We start from the raw sequence: 15,421 nt of genomic DNA, 5'->3' as shown, positions 1-15,421 counted from the left end.
CTTTAACCAACTATTTCAAGGAAAATTCCGCAGAAGCAACCAACCCTCCTAATAACTGGTGCACCCATAAAGCCGTTATCAGAGGCACTATAATGAATATTTCCGCCAAAATAAAAAGGGAAAAAAGGGAAAAAACTTTGAATTTACAAAAATCTATTCGCACACTCGAAAATACCTTAATAGGCCTCCCCTCCCCCTCACCTAAGATGCAATCCGACCTTCTTTCCCTAAGACAGGAACTTAGGTCCTTAATATTTTCTCCCTATGAAGCCGCCCTCAACTCCTCTAAATTCAAGGTCTATTCGTCCCTGAACAAACCCACCAGATACATGGCCAACAGAATTAAAAAACTAAGGACCCAAAACAAAATAAACAGAATCTCCTCCCTAACAGATGGCACTCCACTAACTCACCCCCAAGACATAGCAAATGAGTTTTCCAAATACTATTCCAAACTCTATAACTTAAATTCAGATCCTACCTCCTCTCCCCCAAAAGAACTAGACATCAGAACATACCTCGCCAACATTAATCTGCCATCCTTAACGAAAGAAGAAACTGAATCACTTTCCGCTCCCTTCTCCATCCCAGAGGTAGAGGATACCATAAACCACCTTAAACCCCACAAATCTCCTGGGCCAGATGGCTTCAATAATGCTTACTACAAAGCCTTCAGCAAAATCCTTGCCCCCCATCTAACAGAGCTGTTTAACCACGCCGCCAAAATAGGATCCTTCCCAAAAGAAATGCTGGAGGCATCTATCATTCTAAACCCCAAACAAACAGGTGACCCCACATCCCCCAATAATTACAGACCGATCTCCCTGTTGAACACAGACATTAAGATCTTTTCAAAAATTCTTGCCAACAGGCTCAGTGATATCCTACCTAACCTTGTAGCGAACGATCAAATGGGGTTTGTCAAAAATAGACAACCCGCTGACGCCACGAGAAGAATTCTGAATTCCATCAAACTTACAAACCTTACTAGATCACCAACAGTACTTATATCCCTAGACGCCGAGAAAGCCTTCGACCGCATCGACTGGCTATTCCTCAAACAGACCCTAATTAAATTTGGCTTCAACAATAACCTTGTCTCCACATTCATGACACTCTACAAGTGTCCCACGGCAAGAGTTATCAGCAACAACCATATCTCGGACGCTTTCCCCATCGGCAATGGCACGAGACAGGGCTGTCCCCTCTCCCCCCTACTCTTCAATCTGGCACTAGAACCCCTGGTGGAGCATATCAGACAAAACCCTTATATAACTGGAATACCCGCAAACAAGCGCCAGCACAAGATCAGCTTGTTTGCGGACGATATTATCCTGACTCTCACAAACCCGGTATCCTCCACACTAGAAACTCTCAATGAATTAGAGACTTTCTCGGCCCTTTCTAGATTCAAGATCAACAACTCAAAGTCCAACATCCTACCCATACACGTTAGCCAAAAAGAAATTCAACGTTTAAACACCTCTGTATCATTTAATTGGTGCAGAGAAGAAATCCCTTACTTAGGTGTCATCATCAACAAAAACCTAGAAAAAACAGTCACATCAAATATTAAAAAATTAACTGACTCAATTTTAAAAGACTGCATTTCCTTCACATACAGGGACCTGTCCTGGTGGGGGAGAAATTTGGCAATCAAACTATTTACGCTCCCCAAAATCCTATACATCTTTAGATGCATCCCACTCCCCATCTCCACGTCCTACCTGACGGTGATCCAAGCTCATCTGAATAACTCTGTTTTTAACAATAAAAAATCTAGAACAGATACTAGATCTCTATATAAAAAGAAAAACCATGGTGGAATGAGCCTTCCTAACATTCATGCTCACTACCACTCACTTCTTCTTAAACAGAGTGCCCACTGGTTTTCAGACCAAAAAACCCCGGCTTGGTACGACTTGGAGTTGGAAATAAACGAGGGCAAGCCACTCAAATCTTTGATCTTTAAAGCCATAGCTAGCTCCCACCTAAACACCTGTAAACATCCAATATTCCAAGCAATTTCCCTTGCCTGGTCCAGAGTATCCAGATTAGAGGGCCGCAGCCAAAACAGATCCACTCTCCATAAGCTACCTTTCGCATTTATCTACTCATATTTTAACCTACCTCTGCCCCCCTTCTGGGCCGACCGAAAAATTCTAACCCTGGGGGACATTTCAGATGGTCCTAATCTTTTGAATTTTAGCTCCCTAAAGTCCAAATTCAACGCACCCTCGTCCTCCTTCCTTGAATACATTGTATTGAGGGAAAACGTTAAACTTTTTCTAGGCCTCAAACTTAGATTTTCTGAGCCATCTTTAAAAATCTTAACCAACCAAAACCACCGAATATTCTGGGGCCATAAGTTTATTTACGACTGCTTCAATAAAGACACTTCTTTTGTAAAAAATGCTTATATCCTAACCTGGGAGAAGTCCCTAAACTTATCCGCCTCCACAGACGACTGGGAAGAGGCTTTTTCAACCACATACTCCTCCACAATCTCGATGTCCCTTTTAGAATCCCATTTCAAAATTTGTTCCAGATGGTACTACACCCCAACTAGACTCTCACACATAAACCTGTCCATCTCCCCTCTCTGCTGGAGAAATTGCGGACACAGGGGTGAGTTGCTACACATTTTCTGGAACTGCCCCATTGCTACTACCTTCTGGTCAAACATCTCCTCGATAATCGCCAAACTTCCAGGCCCTTCAGTCACCCTTTCTCCCCAACTAGCTCTCCTCTCATTGGACACCCACCTCCTAGACAGTTCTCTGGTAAAAATAATCTTACACCTATGCATGGTCGCCAAAAACTCCATAGCATACCACTGGAAAAACACGACCCTCCCCAACGAAACCATTATAATTAAATTAATGTCACAACATAGGGACCTCGAACTCAAATTTGCTTTATCCAATAACGAGTTTAGCAAGTTCTACCAGAAATGGTATAAGTGGGACCAGTTTTTTCCTCATTGAATATCTGCTGCTACCTCAACTCACTTTCACTACCATAAGGTAACACAAGATGGCGCCTGCCTCAGACCTAATTCCTTTCTGATAGCATTTCTGCCTCTCCTGGGAGCTCTCTACTTATATAGCCTCTGCACTAATCTTGCCGTTAGAATTAACAGTCCGTCCAAGGGACATAACCCTTGCTTTTCATGAGCCAAAGTATGCCTAGCTCAAGGGCTTAACCCTTGCACTATAAAAGTTAAAATGTACCTAATCCATTTTTTCCTGTTCCTGTTTACGTTATACATTATATTTTATATAACGAACAGTTATTAGACAGTTTGTTCCAAGGGCTGCGTCCCTTGCTTCATTAAGGCTTATTGTTGCCTCTCCGCACTTTATTGTGTGATTTGTTTGTTTTACTCCACTTATTTTTCCTGTCCACCCTTACCCCCTCCCCCCCCTCCCCTCTTTTTCCTCCCCTGTTCCTCATACTTGTTAAAAAACAATAAAGCCTTGGAAAACAAAACAACCGTGATCAGCATCATCTGATAAACCAAGCTAAGAAGAGGTAAGAACACCGCAAACCTGAGCACCACAAGCATGCAAAATCACATAGCAGCCAAGTACTCCAGAAGGTGGTTGGAACGCCTGGGTGCAAAGTCTTTGATGGTAAAACCTCTGCACCTTCCCCTGCGTTACGGCCTTCCAAATCTGCTGTTCATGAAGCAGGCACTGATGCCTCCTGCCCACAACCTGCAGTTGCACAGACACAACAGTCAGCAACCACGTTCAGTTCATTATCCCAGTTCAGCGTTCACTTGTACTTGCCCCAGATATTTAACAGAAAGAGGAAATACCCATCCACAGGCCAAAACGCTTAATAGCCACATAGCCAGATGGGTAGTCCTGGAAATGTTTCTGTTTTGACTTGTGGGAACTGAGTTTTTCTGCGACCTCTTGGTGGTGTCTGCCCCTCGGTACTTGATTCCCATTTGACACTATTTCTTCCAGTGTACCGTCAATGCGTTACATAAGCACGTGTTACACAATATCAGACGTGCTCTGGCCAACTCAGTCACGTGGAAGGTCTACTTTACCACAGACAGTTCTTGTGGATAGGGATGCTACATTTCCCTTATGGAACACTGGCTGAACCTGATGGAGTCTGGGACAGAGTCAGAGGCTGGGACATCACACATCCTACCCATACCAAGAATAATGGTCCCGACTTCCATCAGGGTTTCAGTCTCCTTGTATTTAGGTTCCTGTCTCTCTGCCTCCTCTTCCACCTCACCGAAAGTAGCTTCCCCATCACTCCCCAGCTGGGAGGTCTGCAGCACTGCCTTGGTGAAGCACCAGCACACTCTCCTGAAGCTCATCTGTTTAGATGATAAAGCTCACAGTGCAGCCAAGCTGTTGAAGGTGATGAAAGATCAGACCAATCAGAGTCTCTCCCCACTGAAACTCCAATCAGGTCTGGTTGTGTGCTATAATGTGTGTAACTTGGTGGTGGCTTTAAAGCTCGGCAATCTGGTAAACACATTCCATGCATGGCCCACTTGCTAAACTTGGTTGAACAGCATTTTTTAAAACATACCCCGACTTGCCGGACCTACTTGTCAAGTTACGGTGTGTCAGTGCACATTCCCGAAAGTCATCTCAGGCTTTCGGCTGACTAGCTTTGCAACAGCAGTGCTTTAATATGCCTCATCAATGACAGAATTGTGACCTGCCCACACACTATAATTCAACCTTTAATAATAAATAATAATAATTTCATTTCTATAGCGCCAACATATCCCGCAGCACTTTACATTTTAGAAGGGACTTGTGCAGACAATAAAATATATTACAGATTAACAATTGTCTTAACATCCATCCCTTACCATCCAAGACCATTTTGTTCATTAAACCACCTACTCCTCCTCCTGCTTCTTCAACAAGAACTTAGTGGTCATGTATGTGCAACACCCGCTAGGGCTGCGGGGTACTCAGAACAGGGTTGGACGGTTCATAAAGGGGTGGTCATGGAAGCGGTGACCCGGTCCATGGCCCTGGGCACACAATAAAAGGAAAATGGATGATGGAATGTTTGTAGGGGATAGGGGAATTGTTCATGATGCCACCTGTTGTACTCGGCTAGGAATAGCCGATGCTGCTTAAAGAGACCGCTGGGGCTGATGGTGATGCAGCATAGTTGTTACAGCTCTCCACAGGTAGAGCTAAGTGCCAGGGCACTAAAGATGTAAAAGTTGGTGATGATGTAGTGCAGGGTGAATGGCGCAATAAAGATAGAGGACACAGCAAGGTGCAGTCTTTACATTTTACTCACAGTTCGAGTCCAGTATCCAGCCGGGTGCTGTGTCCTCCAGTTGAGTGGTACAGCAAACTCTCCAGTAGTTTGGGGCACTTGTCCAGAGCCCCTTTCATTTGTGCCCTTCCTGGCCGACTCACTGAGCTGGCTCTCACCTCTCCTGCCCTGCGCTCCACACCCAGTGTCCCAAGGCGGTAGTCATGGGTCCTGTCGGGTGACGTCCTCACTGTCCCCTTGACCCTCTGTGACTCCCTTTTCAGTGAGCTAGATGTGCATGTGGCTGTCACACTAGCAGACACCACAACCTCCTGGTTCCTATCAGGGACTTGTATGTAGTTCCTCTACTAGATCAGGGGCCGGTTCCCCTACTGCAACCTTGTCCCTCCACCTGGTGATGGTCAGAGTGGATGCGGGCCCCACGGGTGGTTTCCAAACTTCCCGTGCCCCTAGGACCTCTTTGTTCCTTCTGGGAGCTTCTCTTCCCTCTCTCTCTCTCTCTTCAGACTGTCGGGAGCCTCAGACCCACACGTCTGCTCTTCTCCACTTCTCCTTACAGACTCATGACTTCCTCACTCTCTCCTCCCCTTGTTCACTTTCTCCACCCACACCTTCTACCTAATCCCTCCCTGGCCTGGGAAGGTCTAGTGATGGGTGCAAGTGTTATGGTTCTGTGCAGTGTCCCCTTCTTACCAGAGAGTTGGGGCAACACACCTCTGGCTGAGGTGCAGTATCTCTGGGGTGACTGGATCATCAGGGGCACCACATACCCCCCTGTTAAACACAGCACGTCCCTGGGCTGGAACAAAGCAAAATAGGTGAGAAACATACAAAGAATTTTATGAAATGTATCTCAACAGGTAACAGATGAAACATTAACTCAACTTCCCTTTATGAGAGGCACTTTTCTTATATAAGGAGCACTTTAAGTGCTAACTATTTACAATGAAGCTCAGATCACTCTCTGTTCATGATCACCATGTCTTTAAGTTAACAAAACTTTACTGAACACACATAACCAGATTAACCAACTATTAACATTGTCTTTCTCTCATCTTATTAACTTTCTTTATTTCCTCTTCCAGGGCAGATCCTTAGGTCTGCAACATCCTGGCTGGGGATCGTTTTTTCCAGATGTCACAACGAGTGACTCTAATGGGGCTAGTCCAGCAACTGGGGTCTGCATTGCCTGCATTTGCACCACTGTTTTGGCTGCTACAGCTGAATCAGCATGCTCTTCCTTGCATCTTTTTACATCGAGGGCATACCATCCCTTTCACCTCTATGCCGGGTGAATGTCACCTGATCTCCTGGGTATAAATTACGGTACAGGTGTCCCTTTAAGAGATGTGACTCCACATCCCGACGGTTCACAAAAGTTCTGAGGGATCTCCAGTTTCCTTGATGAAGCCACAACCCTTGTTCAGGTTGAAAGAGACCATAAACTTTATGGGTCTGGGCCTTGGCCTGCATGTTGCACTTCTCCATGGGCTCCCACTTAGCCCGGCGCTCCTGCCCCTCCGCTTCTAGCTTCAGCACCTGCCGCTGGCTGAATTCCTCCCCACTAGTGATCTCCACATGGTTGGCCCCTGCTTGGGCTTCCTCCTGAAACCCCATCATGTCTGTCTCTGGGTGCTTCCAGAGGATTGCCTCTCCTTTACCTCGCACCCCCCAGGGCATGGGTTCAGGTAACAGCGGATCTACCAGCGTACCCCTAGGTCTGCTATCTGGTCCCAGGTTACATACATCACTACCTGGCCAGGTTCTTGGGTCGGCAGGGGTCTTAAAGGTCCCATCAGGTTCTCCTCCGCTACCATGGCAATGTTCATACCTGCTCCTCCGGTGCCAGTCTCCTCCTCTGCCGCTGCTGGGGTTGAGGACGCTGGTTGCAAGGTTTTCTTTTGTGCCATCACTCTTTTCAGCAGCACCTTCTTCCATGCTGTCACCGCGACCAACTGTGACCGCAGAAGCTGGCGAGTCAGCTCCTCTACCTCAACACCGAGGAGCTCCGGATCCACCGCTTGCAGCTGGTCCAGGACTTCATCTCACTGGTTAGGGGAATCCAATTCTCCCTCTGTATGCTCCCGCGGCTCTGGACCTCTGTTCGCCATTGCATCCACTGGATAGCGTTCCACCATGCTGGTCCCATGCTTTCCCTCACGCTTTTCATCCTGCGCTCTCTTTCATGGGCGGTCCTTTCTCTCCTTTCCACCATCCATATCAGGAGGCAGATCCGTCCCCCTGACAGACAAGTTTTATCCACATTCAGGTCCTTACAGAAAGCGGGTACAGCTCTCATGCCCTTTCTTAAGCTCTGCCCACGATAATTCATCTCCTCCATTTTTCACACATCATGCAGTGCAACAATGGCAGTGGCCCCTCCTTACCAGAGAGTTGGGGTGCCACACCTCTGGCTGAGGTGCAGTAGCTCTGTTGTGACTGGACCCTCAGGAGTGCCACATATGTACTGTATACCCCACATGAATAATGTTTTGTTCTTTGTGTACACCTGGTATATTGTACAATGGTGACACTTGTACTCCCTATCAATTCCCTTGCTGACACACTTCAACAGCGGAGTAATGAAGATTATTGCCACTGCTAAATTGTCATATAAGATTATCTCTACCCAGATTGCGTCAGTCACCCAACTTCTAGATAAAGATATGCTATTTTTTAAAGCTATAGAAATCATGATATTTTTTTAGATAAACTCAAAATGCTGAGTAAGGAAGATTATTGGCCCTGCTAAATTTTCATGCAATCTCTACCCGGATTGCGCCTGTCACACAACTCCTAGATAAAGATATGCTATTTTTTAAGCAAATATATATTTTTGAGGGATTTTTTTTTCATTGGCTTTATTAGACATGTCAATAGCAGACTCATGGAAATTAATGGTAAATAGTGACGCTTCCATAGCTCAAGAGGTTTTGCGCCAGTTGCAAAACTGCTGGAAAAATATTAGGTGTTTATGCAATATATGAGGAATATTATTTAGCAATTTGATTTTATAATGGATGTTACTACAGTACAGACCAAAAGTTTGGACACACCTTCTCATTTAAAGATTTTCCTGTATTTTCATGACTATGAAAATTGTACATTGACACTGAAGGCATAAAAAAAAAAACTATGAATTAACACATGTGGAATTATATACTTAACAAAAAAGTGTGAAACAACTGAAATTATGTCTTATATTCTAGGTTCTTCAAAGTAGCCACCTTTTGCTTTGATGACTGCTTTGCACACTCTTGGCATTCTCTTGATGAGCTTCAAGAGGTAGTCACCGGGAATGGTTTTCACTTCACAGGTGTGCCCTGTCAGGTTTAATAAGTGGGATTTCTTGCATTATAAATGGTGTTGGGACCATCAGTTGTGTTGTGCAGAAGTCTGGTGGATACACAGTTGATAGTCCTACTGAATAGACTGTTAGCTGCTTTTTTCTTGCCATAATACAAATTCTAAGTAAAGAAAAACGAGTGGCCATCATTACTTTAAGAAATGAAGGTCAGTCAGTCCAAAAAATTGGGAAAACTTTGAAAGTGTCCCCAAGTGCAGTGGCAAAAACCATCAAGCCCTACAAAGAAACTGGCTCACATGAGAACCACCCCAGGAAAAGGAAAACCAATAGTAGTGGATGAAACCCTCCATATTTCATCCTAATCCCATAGTTTGTTCCTAATACTAACTACTATACAACACTGTGGAAAATAGCAGATATCAGCAGCAGGTACCTGTGTGATGGAAATATATATATCATGTAGATTTCACTTGCATGTATACTCATATATACTCACAGCTAATATATATATTATAGTCAATGGCTTAAAATGGCTGACATAAACTGATATAAGCCAGACAGAGTGTATGGGGTTTTCCAGGCAAAAGCAGAACAACGCCAGATGTATTAAGTGATGATCAGATGTCTCAACTTTGTCCTAGATGAAGAGAGCTACACTTTAGTTGCTTAATCAGCATTCATATGTGCATTAATCGCAATATTCCATATATATTTAGATAACTAATAACAGAGGAGCTAGACAATATGGTAATTAACTAACCATCCCTAACCACCTCCTTTCTATATGCAATTATAAAACTATGTATGTACAATAAATCATTAGTATTGATGGAATGTTTTTCTGTCACAATGGTGCACAGTCCATTCTTGATGAGCGCTCAAAATACTCAGTCTTATTGGGAACGGCCGCAGAACACACAGGGATAGATTTATCCAAACCAAATTTCCATAACACTTGCAATGATGAGATCACTCAGGTGCTTGCCTTTCACTCTTCCTCCTATTACATCTCTCCCTTATTAAATCCCCACCTAACAAACAAGTAATCTCTTCACAATATTCAGCACTTAAAAGAGCTCTTTTGAATAAATAATGCTCACTATAACCTCCTTTCACTCTTCATACTCTTCTTTCACTCTCCGTTTTTTTTGTAATCTTGCCTGGAGAAGGAGCCACTGTGCTCTGAAAGCTTGCAAACATATTATTTTCTGGTTAGCCAATAAAGGTATCACTCCTAGAATACTTCTGTCATCATTGGGCAGAAAAATATTCACATCGATTCTTAGAGTTAGAAATAGTGCTGACTACTGGGTTGCCACTCTGTTAGACCCACGGTACATGAGTACATTTTGCCAGATACTTCCCCCCGGAAAGGGACACGTGCATGCTCGATTATAGAAGCAAGCTTGTAGACAACCGTAATTGTGGTTTTCCCTAAGACAGCAGTGTGGCACACAGTTAGAGACTTCCAACCCCGGGAGTGTCAAGATATCACCACAAAAACATTAGCAGCAGCAGAGCAAGTGGCATAAGCAATTTCTGTGAGTCATTTCACACATTTTTTAGATCAGCCCGTGCACCAACAGAACAGAGTACAAGTCCAACATGTTGTGATCGACTGGAGACGTTTGTGCAGGAGTATTTCAAGCTCAATATCAATGCCATCAGAGTGAATTTGGACTCTTTTGCATTTTAGTTTTCAAAAATGAAAGAGTGGCCTGAGCTCGCCTGTCATGCCTTGGATTTTTGTCATGCCTGGCAGCGAGCATCTTTCAGAATGTGTCTTCTTCAGTGCTGCTGGTGGCGTTCTGATGGCTAAGCACATCCGTCTGTCCCCTGATAGCGTATTCCACCTTACTTTCATTAAAATGAACAAGTCATGGATCTCTAATGACATTTACATCAAAGTCACAGACTGGACAGACTAGGTTATATTATCATTTTAGTGTCATGCGTTGATCTTGCGCTATTGCAGTTTGTGCCACCTTTGTGGTGTGTGACAATAATTTTTTTGCAATGTGGAGAATTCAAGTTGGGTCTCCTTCATGTGCATTGCCTGTAGAAGTAGGAATCCCAGACAAGCAAGCCTGCATTTACTTTCACTCTACTATCTGTGTTATTTTCCTTACATTTTTCTACCGATAGCACTGTATGAAATTGAGGTTTGTGCCATCTGAGATGGCTGGGAATAAAAAATTGGAGCAGTTGCAACGGTACAAGTGCTTCTCACTAAACTAGAATATCATCAAAAAGTTAATTTATTTTGGTTCCTCAATACAAAAAGTAAAACTCATATATTATATAGAGTCACTACAAACAGAGTGATCTATTTCAAGTGTTTATTTCTGATTATGTTGATGATTATGGCTTACAGCCAATGAAAATCCGAAAGTAATTATCTCAGTAAATTAGAATATTTAACAAAAAAACCTGCAAAGGCTTCCTAAACATTTAAAAAGGTCCCTTAGTCTGTTTCAGTCGGCTTCACAATCATGGGGAAGACTGCAGACTTGACAGGTGTCCAGAAGGCAGTCATTGACACACTCCACAAGAAGGGTAAGCCACGAAAGGTCATTGCTAAAGAAGCCAGCTGTTCACAGAGAAGCACCTGTATAATATCTGAGGAAACAGTCCCGAAATAAATTTATTAAGCATTTTGAAGTGATGTTTCTAAATATATCATAACCTGATTTCAAAAGTATACCTCAAACAAAAAAATATAGAAAACTCTCTCGAGGTAACCACATCTCTACACACATGTCTTGTTAATCTAATTAGTAGGTGCAGTACCTGTAATGTGGATAGAAAAAAGAAAGCACACATATGATAAAATCATATATGAAAAAATAACGATCATGATTATATTATGCTCATACTAATAATATAGGATCAAATCAGCTCGTTTATTTTAACCTGCAGTGTAAGAGGTGTTCAACATTAAAATCCAAAAAGCTTCATGATTCAGCAAGGCTCTCTTGCGATCACCTCCTCGGTCAGAAAGTTTAACTCTTTCTAAACCAAAGAATTAAAAAAAAAAACAATTCTCACTATGTTCCTTTAGAAAATGCTTAGAAACATTAGAAGGGTTAGGCCATGTTCACACTTTGCGGGTGACCTCTGCGGGTTCTCCCGCAGCGCATTTGATAAATCTGCAGGGCAAAATCACTGCGGTTATCCCTGCAGATTTATCGCGGTTTGTTCCGCGGTTTCCGCTGCGGGTTTCCACCTATACTATTGAAGCTGCATATGCAGCAATATGCAGCATCAATAGTAATGTTAAAATTAAAAAAAAAGTTTATATACTCACCCTCTGACGTCTCGATCTCCTTGGCGCTGCACCCAGCGGTCCGCTTCCAAAGATGATGTGCGAGAAGGACCCTTCGTGACGTCACGGTCATGTGACCGCGACGTCACGGTCATGTGACCGCGACGTCACCGCAGGTCCTGTTCGCACAGCAACTCTGACCGGCCGGCCGCGTGCAGCGCTGAGAGGTGAGTATAACATGATTTTTTATTTTAATTCTTTTTTTACCCCAAATATGGTTCCCAGGGCCTGGAAGAGAGTCTCCTCTCCTCCACCCCGGGTACCACCCGCACATTATCCGCTTAATTCCCCCAACGTGGGCACAGCCCCATGCGGGAAGTAAGCGGTTCAATGCATTTCTATGTGTGCAGAATCGCAGCGATTCTGCACAAAGAAGTGACATGCTGCGGGTTGTAAACCGCTGCGTTTCTGCAAGGTTTTTCCCGCAGCATGTGCACAGCGGTTTGCGGTTTCCATAGGGTTTACATGTAAATGTAAATGCAATGGAAACTGCTGCAGACCCGCAGCATCAAAATCGCGGCGGTTCCGCGGTAAAAACCGCAAAGTGTGAACATGGCCTTAATGTTCACTAATCCTCTGTCTTAATTTACGGGTGGTACAGCTGACATACCCAACATTGCATTACATTATAAACAGTTTAGAAATCTTGGTAGCAGATTTATAATATATTGTATCACAGACAAAGTCAAAACAAAAGTTTTAGTGGAAACGCGATCGTTTACTGATCTGTGACTTTGAGGAAAAATGCTCTTGAAACCGAACATGAATCCGAATGTGCTACTTTCGTGCCGAATTTGAGATTGGCAAATATTCTCTGAACAAGTTCGCTTATCGCTAAAAACAACCACCAACCAACCAAAATTCCAGAAGGTGGCTGCCTAGTGAAATCCTAAAATGACACTTCTTGGTCGGCTTTTGTCTTTTATAATCCTTATGATAGCCGCCCTGATTGGTTGTACTACGCATACCACGTGATGTGATAACTGCAGGGTACTATACTAATCCCCCCTGGCCGTACCTGACGTCATTAGGCCACTGTCAGCAAGGTGTGAAATGGTGCAGTTTTTTCAGATCCTCATGAATCGCAGCTTGTTTGAATTTGTGTTGACCTGCAAAATTCTGCCTGAAGTTGACTATTCGCATCAATGCTCACAGCTATAAATGTTATACTAATTATTAACAATCTAAAGAAAAAATCTATATTTTTAAATATTTTATTCTACTTTTTTCTGTGCTGTAGAATTGTTTCTTTCTTTCTTTCTTTTACAACATAAAAAGTGACAGCTCAGCAGAAATAAATGGGAATGTCTGGCACAGAGAAGAGGGTGAGGTCTCTGTGATGAAGTTGATAGGTGGAAAGCAAATGGAGTAATAATGTACAAATTGACATATTAAAGGTGAGCGAGGATTATCTACTAGAGGAAAGATCACTCGAGATATCAGTGAGGTCATAACCGCTTTGGGTAGAGGAAAGGTGAAGCACTCAGACTTTGTTTACATGGAAAGCAAATAGCGGTTTCCACTTGTCCTCATTATGACCTACAAGACATAATGTTATGTTTGAAGCATACATGTAATTTTAGGTGTCTTTTGGGTAATACCACTGTTTTGGGAAACATGTGACTTGCATCCTGCATTTTTGATCAGTTTTCTCCTCTTTAGGCTCGATCTCAGTTGTCTCTGCGCTAGTGCGTGAAGTCTTGCTACGATGAATTCCCGATTACACAATTCACACCGACATGAAGGATACCTGATCAGTGATCACCTGTCTTAGAGGGTTCTGAACTGAATAAGGAATGGGCCTAGTACTGTGATGGAGTTGGTTGGGCCCTTAGGGGTTAATATAAAAGTGCCCAATGCCATATGGGTTTGGTATAAAGAGGTTATAAGAAGGAGAAATGGCGCCATTCCACCTGTTGACCTAAGGAAAAATAAATATCCAGCTTTGAAGAGGAAGATCGCCCAGGAGAGCACTGGATTTCTCCACAGCTTCTTGTCGGACTCATTCTCCAGTGATACCAGATTTATAGCGGGTTTTTATGTTTGGCAGCTGTCACACACTAAAAAACGCTTTTTATTGTGAAAACTAGTTTTACATCACCATGCTCTGATAGCTATAATTTTTCCATGTTTCTTCCGACAGAGTCATGTGATAGCTTGACATTTTTTTTGGTACCATTTTCGGGCACATTACATTTTTTTGATCACTTTCTATCCCAATTTTGGGAGGCAGAATGAACAAAAACCAGCAATTCACAAATTGTTTTTTTTAAAGTTTCTTTTATGTCACTTTGCGTGTGCTAAAATTGGTAAAGCAGCTTTATTTTTTGGGTCAGTACGATTACAGCGATCCCCCGTTTATATTTTTTTTTATGTTTTGGCGCTTTTACACAATAAAAACTATTTTTCTAGAAAAAACACAGTTATTTTTTATAGTTTTATCCTGAGAGCTATAACTTTTTTATTTTTCCTCAGATGGAGCTGTATGGGGGCTTGTTTTTTAAGGGACAAGATGACGGTTACAGAGATACCATATTTATTTACATAGCATAGGCACTATCCCAGCCCCTGGAACCAACATCACTGATGATGGCACTTCATTTGAGGGAGAGGGGAGAGACTGAGTCAGTAACCGCTGCCTCTGTTCCTTGATGATACTTTGTTTAAATATCCCAGCATGCAGTGGAATTCTCAAATGAAGCATAATTATAAAGAAAGTATGGAAATAAATAGAAAAGCAGTTAGATAGTGTAGTTAGGGGAGGATTATATTTAAAGGAACAATAAAGTGACAGAATTCAAGTCACTGATGGGTCTGAGAGGGGGAGCATGATGGCATGATGAAGATTAAAAGGAAAAATATGGATTCCATTTTAGGGATTATTTTCCATATACAGTATATATATATGTAGTAAGTGCAATGTACAGCCATTGGTTATATTCAGCAATATTCCAATGCATTTACAAAAATAAATTAATGTAAAGAAAAAAAATCAATATTAATAAAATTTAAAAGAAAAAAATGTAAACATTCTCCAATTTTTTTTTATTTTGACTTTATCAAGGTATGAAAATAAGCATTGTCGTTCCTAGCAGAAATACTTATCATGTTGCGTGCACTTCTTTTTTTATTTGAATACTGAATTGTAAGAAAAATAAACCTCCCTGCACCTCAATAGAAAGAATTAAACGAATAGAAAAAAAGTTTTAGATGTCTAGAATGTAGCAAATAAAAATCGAGAAGTTTGCTGAGCACATAAAGGGTTAAACTGCTCAAAATCATTATGAAATATTGCTGTTATCACCGGTAGATTTTCTTTTGAGTTTCCTGGAATTTATTGTTGTCAGGTAAAGGAGGTTTTCCAAGTTTTTAATATCTACATGTGTTGTAATCCTATGGTTTAATTATTCTCCAAGGGTTTAAATAAAAGCAGCGGTTTCACCATGTGAGGAGAGAAGACCGGAGACTGCATCTGGAAAAGTATCTGCCGGACCCTGGACGCTGCACCAAGT

General features: G+C 42.5%; 1 protein-coding gene across 3 annotated transcripts in view; it reads left to right on the top strand.

Moving 5' to 3' along the window:
* Positions 1 to 15,421, top strand: part of LOC143808719 (cytochrome P450 2C14-like) — a 564,240-nt gene that overhangs the window by 322,193 nt on the left and 226,626 nt on the right. Inside the window, exon 1 of one of the 3 annotated variants that reach the window (XM_077291653.1) lies at positions 15,322 to 15,419. The exons of 1 other annotated variant lie outside the window; for it this stretch is intronic. The gene's annotated coding sequence lies outside the window, so the exon portion shown is untranslated. Of the gene's footprint in view, positions 1 to 15,321; positions 15,420 to 15,421 lie in introns of those variants that run through there. One more of the 3 variants, XM_077291651.1, reaches the window with a different exon arrangement.

This window comes from Ranitomeya variabilis, chromosome 2 (genome assembly GCF_051348905.1).
Source record: "Ranitomeya variabilis isolate aRanVar5 chromosome 2, aRanVar5.hap1, whole genome shotgun sequence".
Classification (NCBI taxonomy): domain Eukaryota; kingdom Metazoa; phylum Chordata; class Amphibia; order Anura; family Dendrobatidae; genus Ranitomeya; species Ranitomeya variabilis.
The sequence above is the reverse complement of the archived record's forward strand: the minus strand, read 5'-3'. Positions and strand labels throughout refer to the sequence as shown.